Source organism: Tursiops truncatus, chromosome 11, assembly GCF_011762595.2.
Source record: "Tursiops truncatus isolate mTurTru1 chromosome 11, mTurTru1.mat.Y, whole genome shotgun sequence".
NCBI lineage: Eukaryota > Metazoa > Chordata > Mammalia > Artiodactyla > Delphinidae > Tursiops > Tursiops truncatus.
Window position 1 is genome coordinate 6,623,731 of NC_047044.1, and position 18,100 is coordinate 6,641,830.

The 18,100-nt window shown below is 54.8% G+C and overlaps 1 long non-coding RNA gene across 1 annotated transcript; it reads left to right on the forward strand.

Moving 5' to 3' along the window:
* Window positions 1-2,213: 2,213 nt before the first annotated feature.
* On the forward strand, window positions 2,214-15,095 carry LOC109551540 (uncharacterized). The gene is made up of 10 exons (XR_012324600.1): window positions 2,214-3,047; window positions 3,582-6,064; window positions 6,652-6,790; window positions 6,989-7,183; window positions 7,992-8,393; window positions 8,758-8,921; window positions 12,012-12,199; window positions 12,927-13,090; window positions 13,824-13,891; window positions 14,311-15,095. It is a non-coding gene; the product is annotated as an uncharacterized lncRNA (long non-coding RNA).
* The last annotated feature ends 3,005 nt before the right edge of the window (window positions 15,096-18,100 follow it).

Sequence of the window (18,100 nt, forward strand, 5' to 3'; positions counted from 1 at the left end):
TATATTTCAGACATAGAGAAATCCTCATCAAAATGTTAACAAATCAAATTTATAACAAATATAAAAAGAATTATATACCACAATCAAGCGGAACACATTCTACGTATGCAAGTCTGTCTCAATATTCAAAAATCAATTAATGTAACCCACCATATCAATAGGCTAGAGAAGAAAAATTATACGATCATATCAATGAATGCAGAAGAAGCATTTGACAAAATCCAACATCCATTCATGATTTTAAAATAACCCAGGACTTCCCTGGTGGTCCAGTGGTTAAGAATCTGCCTTCCAACACAGGGTACTGGGGTTCGATCCCTGGTCGCGGAACTAAGATCCCACACACCACAGGGCAACTAAGCCCGAGCGCCACCACTACTGAGCCTGCACGCTGCAACTAAGACCCGACACAGCCAAAAACAGACAAACAAACAAATAAATAATTTTAAAAAATAAAATAAAATAACCGAAAACTCTTAGCAAACTGGGAATAGACGGGAATTTCTTCAACTTGATAAAGAGCATCTGCAAAATATCTATAGCTAATAGTCCCACAAATTTTGTTTTTGTTTTGTTTTTTTTGTTTTTGCGGTACGCGGGCCCCTCACTGTTGTGGCCTCTCCCGTTGCGGAGCACAGGCTCCAGACGCGCAGGCTCAGCCGCCATGGCTCACGGGCCCAGCCGCTCCGCGGCATGTGGGACCTTCCCGGACCGGGGCACGAACCCGTGTCCCCTGCATCGGCAGGCGGATTCTTAACCACTGCGCCACCAGGGAAGCCTATCCTTTTGCTTTTGTTTTTTTAGGGGATTTCTTTCATTTCAATTTAATGTATTTATAATTAAATAAGGCAGTTACATGGTTCCAGAGTCAAAACTACAAAACAAGGTATGTTTAGAGAGGTCCCGTTCTACCCCTATCCTCCCTACACTGTTCCCTCTCTCCCACTTCGTGTGATCCTATTTTTTAGGTTTTCTTTCTTTTTTTTTTTTTTAAAGAACTAGCATTTTATTTATTTATGGCTGCGTTGGGTCTTCGTTGCTGCACACGGGCTTTCTCTAGTTGTGGCGAGTGGGGGCTACTCTGTTGCAGTGTGCGGGCTTCTCATTGTGGTGGCTTCTCTTGTTGTAGAGCACGGGCTCTAGGCGCGCGGGCTTCAGTAGTTGTGGCATGTGGGCTCAGTAGTTGTGGCTCGCAAGCTGTAGAGCGCAGGCTCAGTAGTTGTGGTGCATGGGCTTAGTTGCTCTGCGCTATGTGGGATCTTCCCATACCAGGGCTCAAACCCATGTCCCCTGCATTGGCAGGCGGATTCTTAACCACTGCACCACCAGGGACGTCCTTGGTTGTTTTCTTCTTAAGAAGGAGAAAATCCAGTGTATTTGCATGTTTGTACACTGATGGAAATGACCCAACAGCAAGCGGGGAATGATGCAGGAGCCAGGGAGAATTTCCAAAGCAGTGGGTTGAGTTGGCAAGAAGGACAGGATACGGCCCCAGGAGAGGTCCCGGGTGGGCACGGGCAGCGCAGGAGAGCAGAAACTTATTGAGTTCCTGCTATGTGCCAGGCATTGCGACAGTGCTGGGAACTCAGCAGTGGGCAAATGACAACTCACTGGTCTCGTGGAGCTCATGTTCCAGTAAAGGGAGATGGACAGCAAACAAGGTAAAAATAGATAAAAAAAGACACTGCAGTAGTGCCAAAGAAGAATACGGGCAGAGAGGAAGACGCAGCTTGGAGAAGGTGCCATTTTAGATGGGGTGGCCTGGGAAGACCTCCCCAGGAGGGGACCCTTTTAGTGAAGCTGGGAAACGGTGACGGGAGGGACTGTCATGAATATTGTTGGGGGGCAGGGCTCAAGGCAGAGGGATCAGCAAGTACCAAGGCTCAGAGGGGAGCGAGTTTGGCTGGAGAACCAGCAAGGAGGCCAGTGTGGCGAGTGGGTGAGCCTGAGAGAGAAGGGGAGGAGGCTGGACGGAAAGTAACAGGTGGGGTGGCAGCAGGTCCTAGAGAGCCTGTGAGGGCTCAAGGACACTGGCTTTGACCCCGAGTGACATGAAGGGTGTGCAGGTGTGACGCGACCCGGCTTAGCCCTCTGCTGCTGAGCACAAGCTGGGGAAGGACACGTAGGCAGAGGCGGGCGCTCGGTGGGGAGGCTCCACGGTGAACCGGGTGGGAGACAGGGGCTCGGAGGGGGCCGGTGGCGTGGAGGGGACGTGAGGGGCTGTATTGTGGGGATACTTTCAGGTGGAGGGGTGGGGTGTGAGAGGAGGCGGGGACGTGAGGACGACCCCGAGGTTTTAGTCTGAACAAGCAGAAGGGTGGAGGCAAGGGATCTTGAGGGATCCTGAGTTCTTTGCTGGCCGATTCTCCTTTTCCTCAGGGAAGTACAGCAGGTGGGCGAAGCAGAGAGGGGAGGTGGGGTTATTCCCCAAAGAGCGGGGGCAGGAACTGGACCAGGTGGCAGCGGGGCCCCTTCGGGGTGGGCGATTTGGATCGTGAGTGAGAGTGGTCCATGGGGATGTGTGTTGGTCTCCAGCCACCTTGGGGAGAGTGGGCGTCTGCACAGGTGGGTGGAGGGTGGGATCTAACCAGAGCCGGGCTCTCCCCAGGCAAGTAGGATGAGGATGGAGAGGGGGCTTCCAGGTGTCAGAGTGGCTGTGGTGTTGAGTGAGGATGGGGTGAGGGTAAGATCATGGCTCGTAGGCCCTGAGGTAGCCAAGGATTGTTGGAAGCAGGAATCTGGAAGCAGGAAGTGGATGGTAAGAGGTGGTGACGAAGAAGTGCTAGAGATTGAGGGGCTGAAGGATCTGGGCACAGGTGCAAGGTCCAGAGCGTGCCTTGGGTCCTTGGGCTTCAAGGAGGACAAAGCCATTGGAGGAGAGAAAGTGAAGGACTGAGAGGCCTAAGGACTATCGACACGGATTCTGGAATCACTGAGAAGACAGGAGCAGTTGGTGGATGGGACAGGAGGCCATGCTCTAGGATCTTCAAGGACCGGGGGCGGCGTGGCCTGGAGGTCTGGGTACCTGCCGCAAGGAGAGGTAACAGGTGACACGTAAGGAGAGCTGAGGACGGGAGGCGCAGAGGGAGGCTTTGTAAGGAAGAGGGAGGAGAATAGTCCAGAAACAGCCGCGAGAGCAAGGATGGCGCAGACCCACCTGCAGGCCCAGTAGCGCCAGAACTAAACAGAGCTGCTCCCACCTCCCCACCCCGGAGGGCTGCAGCGGAACATATGGATTATACCACAAAGCTCGGTTTAGTCCCAGGGCCCGTCGCTGGCCACCCTCCTCCCCACCCTGGCCTGGTCGTTCCAAGAGAAGGGAAGCAGACCTGGAGGAGGCTGAAGTGACAGCAGTGCTCCTCAGTTGGTTGACCTTTGTCATCCCTGAGCTGTGACAGGGACCCAGATCTTCCCAGACCGTGCTCCTCTCTCTACCCCACCTCTGAGCAGGTCTGACTCAGAGGCCATTAGAAACCTGATGGGAACCTGGAACCCCACTCTCAGGTGTTACCCAAGGGAAATGGAAACTCATGTTCACACGAAAACCCAGACATGAATGCTTATAGCAATTTTATTCATAGTCACTGAAATCGGGGAAGAGCCCGCATCCTTCACCTGGAGGGGTCAGCCACTGTGGTCATCCACACAGGAGCACACTCGGCGGGAACCCCTCCTCAATACGGGGGAAGCCGCACGACAGCATGGACGGACCTCAGAAGCGTATGTCCGGTGAAAGAATCCAGACGCGATAGGCCACGTGCTTGCGATTCCACGTCTATGAACCTCTTTTTGGAAAAGACAAAAGGAGAACAGGCCAGTGGTTCCTGAAGGCTGCGGCGGGGGTCTGACCACAAAGGGGCTGCAGGAGGGAATTGGGGAGGTGATGGACTGTTTTTTGTTCTTTTTTTTAAATTATCTATTTATTTTGGCTGCGCTGGGTCTTAGCCGTGGCACGCGGTATCTTCGTTGCGGTGTGCGGGATCCTTTTTTTTAGTCGGGCAGGCGGGCTCCTTAGTTGCGGCATGCATGCGGGATCTAGCTCCCTAACCAGGGATCGAACCCCGGCCCCCTGCATTGGGAATGTGGAGTCTCAGCCACTGGGCCACGAGGGAAGTTCCTGGAATGTTCTTTATATTGACTATGGTAGTGGTTACACGACTCTATGCACTTGTCAAAACCCAGAGAATTATATACCCAAGAGAGTGAATTTTATTGTATGTAAATTTAAAAATAAATCTTTCTAAAAGTTAAAAAAAAAAAAACCATTGTTTCCAAATAAAGGAAGAAGAAAGTTGTGATACATCCACATTTAGGGATTTTAAAATGAACTCAATCTCATCATTTTGGAGCTTTTTATCAGAGAGGGGGAGGAACCAGTATTCATCAAGCACCTTACTAAGATTTGGTGAGTAGCCAGGCACGTGCTAGGACCTAGTGTGTATTTTCTTGTTTAATTCTAATAAATTTGGGGGGGGGGCAGGATTATTATCCCCACTTTACAGATGAATAAACTGAGGCTCAGAGAAGTGAATTACGTTCAAGTCAAAAGGAAGATGGAGCAGGGATTTGAACCCAGGTCTGTAGACTCCAAAGGGTATCATGGGATAACAGGTAAATGTGCTTTTCTATTTTCCAGACTTTTCATAAGGTTATGTGGCTTTACAATAAAAGGTTACCGACTTCTCTCTTACTACTCCTTGTTGTAAAAGGGTTGCTCCCAAGTGGATTCAGAGGTGTTTAAAATCCCTTGCCTGCCTCTTCTTCAGGAGAGTCATCATCCTCCCTAATGATCCCTGCTTGGTTTCTTTATTCAGTGGATTCGTTTCCTGAGGCTGCTGTGACAAAGTACCACGAACTGAGTGGCTTCAGACAACAGACACTTGTTCTGGAGGTAAGTGCTCCAAAGTCGAGATGTCGGCAGGGTCATGCTCCTGCTGAAGGTTCTGGGGGAGAATCCTTCCTTTCCTCTCCCTGCTTCTGGTGGCCCCCAGCATCCCTTGGCTTGTAACTACATCACCCCAGTCTCTGTCTCCACCTTCACGTGGACTTGCTTCCTGTGTCTCTGTGTGTCCCCTCCTCTTCTTACAAGGACACCAGCCACTGGATTTAGGGCCGACCCTAAATCCAAGATGATTTCATCTCAAGATGAAAGGAACTAATGATATCTGCAAAGACCCTATTTCCAAATAAAGTCACATTCACAGGGGGTTAGTCTTTGAACATATCTTTTGGGGAACACAGTTCAACCGACTACATTCAGTAAGACTGTCTCAGAGAGGGCGGAGAGAAGCTGGGGCCCTGGTGCTCGCTGGTGGCCCTGTAGCCTTCGCTGCCCCATGCTGTCACGCCCAGACCTCGGGCTGGGGCTGCGCCTCACTCTCCCCTCTCCTCTGTCCGGCAGGCGGGGGGAGGGCAAGCTCGTGTTGCCGCTTAGCAGCAGAAAATCACAAAGTCACCATTCCTAATAAACCCCATTGCTTCTCCCTCCTTCCTTCTCCCAGCGATTTCCCCAGTGGTGTCTGTGGTGAAACAAGGCGACCGGGAGAAATGGGGGGGAGGGGAGTCTGGATTAGAAAAGAGCCTGACGAGAACATATCCTTTTATGATGGGGGTGGTTCTGCCAGTTTTTGCTGGGCCTCCCCTGTTCCCCCTGCTGCCCCACCCCACCCTAGGAACAGCCTTGACTGTACTGTGGGGACTCCTGCCCTCTCCAGGTCAGTCAATCGGGCAGGGCTGTCCCCACCGCAGCTGGCTTCTTTCAGTTCCCTGCCCTCTGCCTCTTCCCCCAGGGCCAGTCCCCCCAACCCCACCCCGGGCAGAGCAGATCAACAGATCTTTGCTTTTCTGCAGCCTTGCCTGGCCCTCCCTCCCGATTTAGCTCACCGGCCAGGCGCAGGCTGGAGCAGCCCACACCGGCCTGCCCACCGGCCCGAAGCAGGATGCATTCAGGTGAAAAGGGCGAGGATGGCCCTACCGCAGTAAAAACCAACAAACCCAGTTCCCTGGCTGTGTGTGGCTCTGTGCTTTATTTGTTTGCAGGTCAGAAGAGTGAGGAAGGTTGCAGGTGAGCCTGAGGGTGTAGACCCCTTTGGGGGAGAGGGACTGAGGGGTGGGAGGGCGGGTGTGATGAGCTTTGTCTTTATAGATCTTTGATTATTACACTTTCTGAGCTCTGATTTCACTCTGTCCCCCAGCATCCTCACTGGGCCCTTGTTTCTGCCCTGCTCTGTTCGTCCTCCTTCCTCACCCTTGGGATTTCAGAGCTTCCATCCTGAGCCCTGGTCCAAGGTCCACTGCCACCACCCACAACCTTGCCTACCAGGCCCCTGGCTCCCTGCCCTGACGCCCGCAGCTCCCAATCAGGGTACCCCTGGCTTTTCTGTTGCTGGATCAACCTATGAGCATCCTTGACAGTAACTCATGAACTTGCCACAGCTTCTCCGATGCCTGGCTCCCTTCTCTGAAAAGTTGGGGAGCTGCTACCTTACAGGGGTCTGTGCACAAGGGGAAAAAATGGTTGAAAAAGTGCTTTGTAAAACTGGGATTTGCTGTCAAATGAGAAAGCTTATTACTAAAGATGTGAGATGCAGAACACTTAACCAGCACTGAAACAATCTTTTTTTTTTTTTTTTTTTTTTTACTGTCACGAAGGCTGAGCAGAGGGGCCGTGGAATCCAGGATGTCAGGACGGAGATGCCACCTTGTTGTATGCTACCCCAACGCCCCTCCCGCCCCACCCCTCCCCTCCCAGCTGACCTGGGGGTGGGGCAGGACAGAGGATCCCCACCCGGTGAGGACACGTTCACCGCCTCTCTGACCCTCTGCTAAGCGCATTCAGCTGACCCTCTGTCCCTCACGGTGGCCCTGGCAAAGAGGAGAGAGCCAGGGGCTGTGGGGGCCATGGAGGGGGCCGTGAGGGGATGAAGGGGCTGTCAGAGAGCAGGGCATCTCCAGTATCAGCTTTGGGGCTTCATCAATATCTTGCCAGGGTGCAACACGTACAGTTCTGCAAGATTCAGAATAGCCTCAAATCACCACATTTTCGGAAAACGGATGAAAAGCTGATCAAACAGACGTTTGGTGCCAGGATGAAGGGGAGCTGGGTCCTGCACGATCGAGTTGGAGGCAAAGTGCGGGCTGGAGTTCTCTACAGCTGGAGGAGGAGCCGTCAGTCATCCGTCATGTCTGAAAGGGAAAGGAAACGAGGCGGAGCCTGGCTGCCGAGGTGGCCGGGTGGGCTGGTCAGAGCGCCCCCGTGTGGAGGGCAGGCCGAGGCCAGGGCGGGAGGCTGGCGCCCCGCCTGCTGGGAAACCACAGCCTAGTTGGAACTGGTTCAGAATCCTGATCAGAGACATCACCCCCTTCTCCATGCCTGGGGAGACAGAGGAGCTCCCAGAACCGGGCTCCTGGGCCCCCCTGCAGAGCCCCAGACGGCAGGATCCCCGGACAGAAGTGAACAGCCCCGTGCACGTCCACAGGCTCTCACTCACAGGCACTCCCGTTCCTTGTGGCTGTTCTTTTCATCGGCCTCATGGAGGAGGAAGGGGAGGCTCAGAGGACCCTCATGACTTGCCCAAGTTCCCGCAGGTAGGAAGAGGCCGGGCTGGGCCTTGAACCCAGATCTCCTGCCTCCAAGTCCAGACTCAGTTTCCTATAAGGCAGAGAGGCCACCCCTACCTGCAAGGGTTATTTCCAAGGCTGCGCCTTTTGAGAGAGACGGAAAACTAGCAGGAGTTTGGCTGCCGCATCCTCTTTGGGGCACTTTCTCTGGAACAGCCAAGGAGTGGCTTGGTTCCGCCTGCCTGGATGTACCTGCTCAGTCAGTGCCATTCAGTCAAAATTCAGGCTTTATTTCGGCCACTGAATTGCAATATGTAACTGCATTGCGTTCACATGACCATAGGTTTCTGTAAGGTTTGCAGATGTGAGACGTTTCAACCTCAGTTAGTTAAACCTCTTTCCCCTCGATTCCCTTCTCTTCTCTCTTCCAGGCGGCTGGCGCTGGACTGGCCCTGGGTTATGTGGCTGCCAGTTACCTCCACGTGGAGGCCAGTTCTTGGGCCGTTGAGGGTCCAGATGGCTTCCAGGAATTCTCCCACCAATGAATGAAGAAGAGGACATCCGATGAACACGATGGAATAAGGTTTAAATCTCCTGGTGATTTGACATGAAATATTGACATCAATGAACATAACTCACAATAGGTCCCTGCAGAGAGGACAGCACAGCCACACTGGGTATGGAGGGTCGTCCATCCAAGGAGCAGGGGAGTCCCCGCGTGAGGAACCTGGACATGCCCTGAATTCTTCCTGCTCATCTATGAAGGAAACTTGGTCGAAGTTTATATTCTCTCGATAGAATATGACGTTCCAGAATCCTTGTCCAACAAAGAGGTGATCAGTGTACAAAATCACAGGGAATGCATTGTAGAGGTGGGCGGACAGTCCATACACAATAGTCTATGTTCCTGGGTTGCTTAATGTTATGGTTCTGTCAGCCTTTTAGAACTTGTAACTTGTGGGTTCTGTTCTCACAAGAAGGGGAAGTTAATATTCACAGTCATACCTAAAGTTGGCTTTGCACTTGTAGGGATTTTTTCCAGTGAAAATCCCCTGGAAATTGTAAGCCTCAGACCCCAGTTTCCTCTGTGCTGAGAGCAGGCGGTTTACAGAGAAGAGAGGGGCTTGTTCCTACCACTGCCTCGCTCTGGGTCCTGGCTGGCCGGGTTCCCCAGCTCGGTGCTTTCTCTGTCAACAGGGGGATCGCGTCCCTCCTGGGGGGCTGTGACATCACGTGTGTGAAGTGCCTGCAGGCCTCTGCGTCCGTAACAGATGCCAGTTCTTAGCCCCTTCCCTCCGTCTTTTCCTGGCGCATGTCTCACAAAGATGGTTTCAGTTCCTCCCATGGGCCCCGCTAAGAGGGTGAGTATTATCTTTGCCTTTGCTCTGAACTTCCGCATAGAGAGCGGATCCCGAGAGCCCGAGAAAGCCTTTTTCTAAATCAAAATGACCTGTGAACAATCTCAGCCAATGATGTGAGGGGTTGGGATCAGCCTGTCAGGATAAAGAGGGGGTCTTCTGCGGCAGTGCCTCTCCCTTCGGGCCGCCCTAATGGGCCCCTTCAGGGAAGGGCAGGCTTTGCCACGTGAGAGGCAGACGTTAGTCAACATCATGAGTTACTTCAAAAGAGGACCCACGTGGGGGGTGGCCTCTGGGGCATAGAGGGGGCACAGCAGAGGGTCGACCAGCAGCTCAGGGGAAACAGGGGACCCAGAAGGAGGTAGGGGATTCTCAGGAGGCATCTGTCCAGAATGTGGGCGGGGCCATGGTCCCATTGACCTCAGCCCTGGTCAGACCCCAGCTGGGCACTAGGGAGATGCAGGCTGGAGGAGCCCTCTATGGGGAAGGGTCTGGAAGCCGGGTGGGGGGAATGATCAGGACCAGGGATGTCCTGGCCTGAAGAGGGGAGGCAGGACACCACACCCCCCTGTCCTCACCTGTGAGAAGGAAAGAGACCTGCTCGGGAAATGGAAGAAGAAAGACCTGGAGGTGAAAACTCTGAGGGAAAGGGCTTCCCTGGTGGCGCAGTGGTTAAGAATCCGCCTACCCGTGCAGGGGACATGGGTTCAAGCCCTGGTCTGGGAAGATCCCACATGCCGTGGAGCAACTAAACCTGTGTGCCACAACTACTGAGCCTGTGCTCTAGAGCCCATGAGCCACAGCTACTGAGCCTGCGTGCTGCAACTGCTGAAGCCCGCGCGCCTAGAGCCCGTGCTCCGCAGCAAGAGAAGGCACTGCAATGAGAAGCCCACGCACCGCAACGAAGAGTAGCCCCCGCTCGCCGCAACTAGAGAAAGCCTGCACGCAGCAACGAAGACCCGACGCAGCCAAAATTAAGTAAATTTAAAAAAAAAAAAAAAAGGAGGACTTGTATCCTTCTTAAAAAAAAAAAACAACTCCGAGGGAAAGACATTTCATCCAGGGCAGGGGCAGCTCTGTGAGCCTGAGAGCCTCCCGTCAAGGGAACACAAGCAGAGGGAGGGGTGGGGGGGGAGGGAGCAAAGCCATAGGGACTCCAGGGAGAGGTGGCAGGAGCCCCAGGCCACCTGCAGACCCCAGGAAGCCCACTGAACCCATCCCCCCTCATCTCCTCCTCCCCCAGTGTGTTCCGCAAACAGCCAAGGCCTCCTGCTCTCACCCCTGCTTCCACCCTTCCCACCTGACCCCAAGCACAGCTGTCCCCTCAGCTGCCCGGACCCCAGCACCATTTGCTAGTCTCCTCCCCTCCCCCTCTGGGGGGGAGGGGGAAGGATGGTGTCAGAGGGGACCCTTGCCTGGGTCCAGGCCCTGGGCCAGGTGACAATGGGCCTCCTGCCTACTCTGAGGTCAGCTGCATCTGGCAAGGAGCCCAGCCCCGGTCCCATGGGCAGCTCAGGGATGGCCATGGCCTGCGCATGGCTCATCTTCCAGAAGGTGGTGACACAAAGATCAGCAGCTAGATTCAGGGAGGGAAGAAAGGAAAAGAAGTGGCCAGCAGGGCGCAGGGATGCGGTGACTCAGGCCCGGGCTCCCAGCCAGGCTGGGCCACTGCTTAGGAATACTTTCACCCAAGTCCAATGGAAGAAGCCTGAAAATACTTTCCTTTGGGCTCCGTGGGGGTGGGGGAATTTCCTGGGGAGGAGGTTTCTGGGTGAGTGAAATCTTTGGGCTCTCAGGCTGCTGCCCATCCTGTGACCTGGTGGAAATTTCACGGTGCAACATCCAAAGGTCTAGACTCAGTTGACTTTTCCCCTTTCTTTTTCTACCTGGACGAAGAGCAGACTGTGGTCCTTCTCGATCAGCACACCCCATGAAGATTTCTGGTCCTAAAAAGCCCACCGCCTCTCCTCAGTGTTGCAGGCGGTTTTGTAAAGAACAGGATTTTCACTGCAGTGAACGCAGGAAATCTCTTTACTTCCAAATGAGCTGTGTCTTCTGGAGAAAGTCTTTCCACTCAGAAACCGTGTCATAAATGATGCCGGGCTTCCAGGAACAGCCAGGAATCTGCTTAACTCAGAGTGTGGCTGAAAATCTGTACTGTGAAGTGAAAACAGTAGGAATCTATACTAGTTGCAATACCAGTAATTTTTTAATAGAAAAATAAATGGTTTCATTCATCTGATTGTTGACACTGGAGAGAGAAGGTAGCTTCGTCAGAGGATGGGGGAGGAGGGAGTCCGTCCCAGTCTGGCTCCCCTGGACCCCTGTCCTGTCTCAGCTTCTTAGCCTGGACCTGACGTCCCAGCCCCTCCTGCCAGCCCTCTCTCTTCTACTCCTGGAGCATCTTACCAAGACTCTGTGAATGTTGTGGCCTTGGTTTCCATGGCAGGCTCAGCCTGATCTGGGCTTGTGTCCCCTTCACACTGGGTTCCCACTGGGTTGTGACTTAGATGTGTGGGTGTCAAGCTCTGTCCTAGATGGAAAGTGCCCAGGACAGGGCCTGGCTCAGAGCAACGCCCTGGAGATATTTGCTGAATGAATGAATGAGCGAACCAAAGTTCCTTGTGGGCCATTGGAGGGACTTCTGGACTCCTGTAGGAACTAGAGGTGCTGGCTTGGGTTCTTTGCTGTTTGTGGACCTAAGGCCTTCTGACCTTGACCCAGGTCTCCCCAGGCAGAGGGTATGAGGGAGCGGGCCTAGACACAGTTCGATGGGAAGAGAAGTGAGAGGAAAGGTACCTCTGGGCAGGGAGGAGAGGGGAGAGCAGAGCTTTCCTGAGGGGTCAGCTGGTGGGAGAGTCACCGGATGCTGCCCAGCCCCCTGCACCCTGCTCTGGAACCTACCAGGGGTCCAGCTCGAGGACTCCAGGCTGCCTGGAAGGCCTCCCGTCCCGTTCCCACTCTCCAACCTTCCCGCGTGTCTCCCTGCTGCCCCCAGACCCGCCCCCCAGGCAGAGTTCCTCATCCATAACCGCATACCTTTGGGGGCTACACCTGCCTCATCTCCTGATGCTGGACGCTTGTTCTCTGCAGAACCTGCTCCCCTCCGAGCCGCCGGCCCACCTCTTGTAAAGAGACCTACTCGAGAGAGGCTCAAAGGCTGAGGCAAAACAGCTACTTCCAATCAACATCTCATTCTTTGCCAAGCACTCTCACCTGTGTTACCACAACTGTTCCTCATCCAATCCGTGCAAGGAGGGTACTTCACCCCCATACTGTAGGTGAGGAAACTGCCCCCACTGGCTTAGGAGGTAGGGCTGGGATGCAAATGGAGGGGGCTTGTTCCAGTTCCACCACAACGGCCTTCCAAGGGGGAGGGAGAAGGGAGGGAGGACAAGTGGAGGAGAAGGGGGGAGAAGGAAGGAAGGAGGGACGACCCAGCCTCTTCGAAGGGCTCCTGCTGGCCAGTGGCCCCTTCAGAGCAGGCCCCCTGGAGAGCTGCCCATCACCCTACCCACAGCCCCTTGGAAATCTGCCTTGGGAAGCACTTCGGGCAGTTTCTCAAGTGTGACAACCAGCATCTGTTAAAACACAGGTCCTCTGGCCTCCCGAAGCCTTGTGGAGCTGGATGGCTGGTGTGGGACCAGGAATCTTTGTAAGGAGTGGCTGCCGCACAGCCCGCTCTGCCCGCAGGGAGCTGAGGCCCTCTGTCCCAAAGAACCATAAAGCTGTGTGAGGTGCCAGTGCATGAATTAGCCTCGGGGGAGGCTAATTGCTTCCTTAATTGGCTGAACTCTATGGGGAGCCCTGCTGGGGGCCATGGACTGGTTTTCCTGGCGCCCAATAACTGGCTCCTATGAAGCTTTCCAAGAGGAATTTCTAAGGTGTTCCCAGCCAAAGCAGCTGTTAGGACAGAGTGGGGCGGGCTCTGAAGGAGGCTCCTGTGTGCCCAAGGAGGCAGGCTGGCTGGGGCCCTGCAGCCGCATGCCCTGCCCTCTGTTCCCACAGGCCCCCAGCGCATGCCTGGTCCCGCCGGCCCTGTCCACCCCCTGCCCCCTGCGACTTTATCACGTGGCCTCTCAAGTCCTGCTCTGACCTTGCTGCGTAGTGGCCTCTGGGCAGCCCAAGACCCCAGAGAGGGAAGAAGTGACCTGGAGAGGAAGACATTACAGGTGAGAGCCACATGTGCCACCAGGTGGCACCATCAGCACAGGACAACCCAGGGGCTGTCCTCGTGGCTGGAGGGGGTGGCGGCTTGAGTACGGGACCTTCAAGCTCTGGTCCCCGCCGCCCAAGGACCTCCAGTGATTAGCCTCCTGGTCGGTGCTTGTCTCTGCTGGGGACACAACGGTACCAAGAGCCTAATCCTAACAAGGCCTTGGCACGTGGTGAACATGGAATAAAGGTTGAAAACTGATGCCACCTTTGTTTTTCAGATCTTCAGGATTATTTTCAGTGTGGCAGGGGCTGGGGAGGGGGCACTAGCTCCTTGCTGCCTCCCCCCAACAGAGTTAGCAAGGAGAGTCTTATCTAACTCTGAGTATGTGTCCAATAGGAAAACCCTGCACTGTGGTCCCCTCTGGGACCCCCAAGCAGGCCACTTTATTTTTCTCCATCACTAAATGAGGGTTGTAATACGAGCCCCCCCTGGGAGAATCAAATGAATTGCAGGAGAGCGTAGTGATTAGAAGTGCAGCCGAGGAGCTCAAGTCCTTGTTCCACTGCTTACTAGCTGTGTGGACTTAGGTTAGGTGGCTTACAGTCTCTGAACTTCAGTTTCCTCATCTGTAAAATGGGGGCAATAATAACACCTACCCACATGAGGTTTCTGTGAGGACTGAAGTATTCGATACACGTAAAGCCTTTAGAATGATGTCTGGCATGAAACAAATATTTCATAAACAGGCCAAAATCGGAGCAGCTTGAACGGAGAAGGGACTTTGGAGATGGGCCAGGTCAGCATTCCAGGCCAGGTAGGCATCTTCCAGCAGCGTGCGGGTGGATGGTTTGCACGGCTACAGCAACAGAGAGCTCGTTCCCTCCTGAGAAAGTTCACAATTAGATGGGTCTCATTCGACTGAGTTATAGCCAGTTCTCAGGCCCCCTGGGCTTGGTGGTCAGGTCCACTCTCAGACTGAGGTCAGCGGTGGGGGGTCCGTCAGCACCACCCACCTGCAGGCTGCTACATGGTGCAGAAAGGGGGCCTCCAAGGCGAACCTGAGTATTGCTAGGAGAGGAGGGAGGCTGCCCTCCGCACCGCTCTCTCCAGTGTGGGGGTGCTTGAGGGAGAGGATGGAAGGAAACAAGGAGCCGACCCAGCTGCCCCTGGTACCCCGGGCAGTGGGGACGTAGAGGCCCGACAGAGGGGGACATTTTCCATCTCGACCAGCAGGCCAGTTCAGAGGGCGTTCTCGGGGGCCCCTCCAACTGGTGGGCTCCTCTGGTGCTGGCGTCTATACCGAGGAAGGAAGTGACTTCCTGCAGGTAGGAAAGGGAGGAGAATGGAAACGCAGAGAAGACACAGAAGATCCTGAGCGTTGGAGCCAAGCGCGGCTCCAGGGGCCTCACCTCACTCGATCACTCACCCTCACTCACTTGGGGCAGTTGGAAATCCTGTCTGGGGCTTCTGTTTTCCTCCCTAGACAGGGAGCACCTTAAGGGCAAAAGTAAGATTTATGTTTTATACTCCCACTGCCTGGCATACAGTAGGCACTTAATATGTGTATGGAGGCCAGCAATTGTGGTCCAGTTTGGAAAGCTTTAGTCTTTGTGTGGACAAGGCACCTTAGGACTTTAGGGGATGTGTGTGCTCCCCCATTTCCTCTTCCTTCACAGCTGCCACCTCCTCCATGAAGTCCTCCTGGGTAGCCCCTCCTCCCTCCACCCCGAGTAGTTCACTTCTTCCCCTGCCTCCCTCTTTGCTCTGTACACACTTCTGCCATTGAGGCGGGCTGGAGCAGTGGTTAGGAGCAGAGGCTGGGTCATTTCCCCTGGACACATTTCTTAGCTGTGTGACCTTGAGCAAATTTTATTTTAACCTCCTTGTGCCTCAGTGTCCTTATCTGTAAAATGGTAGTGATTATAGTACCTGCCTCGTAGAATTGCAGTGAGGATTAAATTGATGTGTAGATTAAAATCATTTTGGATGGTGTATGGCATTGAGTAACTGCTCTGAACTGTGATGTGATTGTATAATTGTGTTGATTATATTATATTATCTGGAGGCCTATATATTAGGCCTCTCTCTCTCTCTCTCTCTCTCTATATATATATATATATTATAGTTCTCCCCCTGCCCGGAGACATGGGCTCCTCGAAGCTGGGGTCTTTCACTTCTGCATCCTTCTGTTGAGGCCAGTGCCTGGTGAAGAACAGGTGCTCAGCAAAATGTGAAGGGATGGATGGATGGATGGGTGGACAGGCAGACAGATGACTGGACAAGAGCAGGGGCTGAGTCCGCCGGCCCCAGGGCCCTCGCCTGCAGACTCAGCTGTGGAGGCCTGGCCCAAAGGCCGCGAAGCTCCTGGCTGCCCACTGGAGATGCCAACAGAGCCTCATGTCCTCTGCTCTTCCTTTCACCCACTTATTCGAAGCTCCTACCAAGGGCAGGGAAGAGGAGAAGCCTATGGACCAAAGTCCAGCAAGTTCATTGCTTGGTGGCCACTTCAGTGAGAGGAGGTGGAGAGTCTTGAAGAAAATGAGGTTTCTGGATGTGCTGTGGTTTCTCTTCCATCACCCTTGTTCCTGAGGCCCAGACAGTACAACCTGGGCCCTCTGGCTCCCCACCCAAGGTCCATGCCTGCCTCTCCCCAGGAGACTGGGTGGCTTCAGAACATCTACGAAACTCAACAATGACCCAAGACCCCCAGCCACTTCTTTTCAGGTCACATCTGCCCGGGGAGGGCATGGCCCTCCTCCTGCCCCACCCTGGAGTCCAGCCATCCCACGGGGGCCTGAAGGGAGCCTACTATGAGCCAGGCTCGATGTTAGGCACCCACCTTCAGAGCAAGCCTGGGCAGGAGGCACTTTACCCCCGTCTTATGCTCATTCATGCATCATTCATGCACCAGTATTTATCGAGCACATACTAGGTGCCGGCACTGTGCTAGGCTCGGGGGGGTCAGAGGTAAAGAAGACAAACAAGGCCACAGGCAGGCAAGAGGCCGTGGGCTGGACTTGGGCTCAGAGGTGGCAAAGCTCCTGGGGCTCTGAGCGTGCAGATCCGGAGGTGGGCTGCCCCGTTAGGGGGCCCAGGGCCTTGTGTTGATGGCCGGGGGAAGGTAGAGCAGCCCCGGAGTGGACAGGCAGGTGTGGAGGCAGAGCCCGGGTCCGTGTTCCGAGGCTGCCTGGCGCTCGGCTGCCTTCCGATGCCGAGTCCTAAAGAGACCCCAGAGGCACAGACTGATGCCTTTACAGTGCTCCCTCCGTGCGTGGAGGCATTAACATGACGTCTATCACCATGGCATCGAGGTGCTTAGACAACCTGCTCCCCCCAGGAGCTCGGAAACAGCGTGAAGCAGATTATCTGTGTCTCGCTGTGACATATGCTATCATGTATCACTGTGATAGATCAACAGTCAATACCACTGGGGTCCCTGCCGCCCCCCAGCCAGTAGGAAATGTCTTGTGTTCATACGTCTTCCTCACCTGGTGGGCGGGCCCTGCTGCTTGCCATCCTCCTGGCACTCCTGGAGTTGGTGGGAAACGGCTTCTGGTTTTCATTGTTTGTGTGCTAAGTGGCTGAGGGGAAAGCACTCAGACGAAGGGCGGAAACTGGACCCCGTCCTGCCATCCCTGGGGGCCGCGTCAGGGGTGGGGAGAGAGGTTCCGGCTTCACACAGCTGGGCACTGAATGCCCGCCCCAGGTACCCACCCTGATCTCGGCAAGTTGCTTTACCTCTCGGGGGCGTAGTTTGTCAAATTGGGATAAAAACCTTTATCTTGAGGGTTGATGGGCACTAATGGGGAAAGGAGGGGAAGCGCTCAGCTTGCGCTGAAACACATCACCTTCCATTCAGCCCGCCTTCCTCCCGTGCCAGCTGGCTCCTCTCACCACCTCCCCAGACCCCTTCCCTCTGCCACTCCGGACACGCGGCAGACCTCTGTCCCCCCACATTCAGCCCTGCCCGGTGCTGGGCTCCAGAAGGCCAGGCCGAGCGGCTCCCAGTCTGCGGGGGAAAGGGGCCCAGGCGGCAAAGAATTACCTGTGCTGGGGCCTGTGGAGGGGGGACAGGGGCTGCTGTTCTGGCTGGATGGGGAAGAAATTCACGTGTCTCCTGGTGGAGAAGCGGTGGCTCAAGTTTAGGGAAGCTGCAGCGAGGAAAGACATCTCACGTGAGGTCGGTCAGAGGGGAGGCGTTGGCTGGGCCTCTGCGGGGCACCCAGGGTGGCCTTCACTGGACTAATGACGGGCTCTTTGGCCCCGTGGAAAGCTGGGAACTTGTGGCTCCTGCCCTCCCCCTGACGGCCTGCCCCATCCCATCCTCCCGACCACTTCCACCCCCTGCTCCCACACCCAAAACCCTACTCTTGGAGGAGCACCTTAATCCAACGGGCTCCTGGACTATTTCCGAGGGGAACTTTCTGTGAATGGGGTTGGTTTTTTGTTTTTGTTAAGAGTTTCAGGCGTGAGCAGCTAAACCAGCCCTGTAAATCCCATGGAAATCCTGTGCCCACCTCTGTCACCAGTGTCTTCTGGACAGGCCACTAGCTGGAAAGGGGCTGAGGAGGGAGAAGCCCACCCCCCGGGGGGATTGGGAGGCCTAGCCCCTCCCAACTCTTCCCCTGGACAAGATCCTCACCTGGAGGCCGGCCACCTGGCCTGGGGCTGTTCCCACTACTTGAGTGGAAATTCTGGGGTTATTTTTTTTATTTTTATTTTTTTTTTGGTACGCGGGCCTTTCACTGTTGTGGCCTCTCCCATTGCGGAGCACAGGCTCCGGACGCACAGGCTCAGCGGCCATGGCTCACGGGCCCAGCCGCTCCGCGGCATGTGGGATCTTCCCGGACCGGCATGTGGGATCTTCCCGGACCGGGGCACGAACCTGTGTTCCCTGCATCAGCAGGCGGACTCTCAACCACTGCGCCACCAGGGAAGCCCAATTCTGGGGTTATTGAGAGGACAAGGGGGCCAACTGAGGCCTTGAGGAAGCGGAAGGGCGGCCAGGGAGGAGCTTATTGGC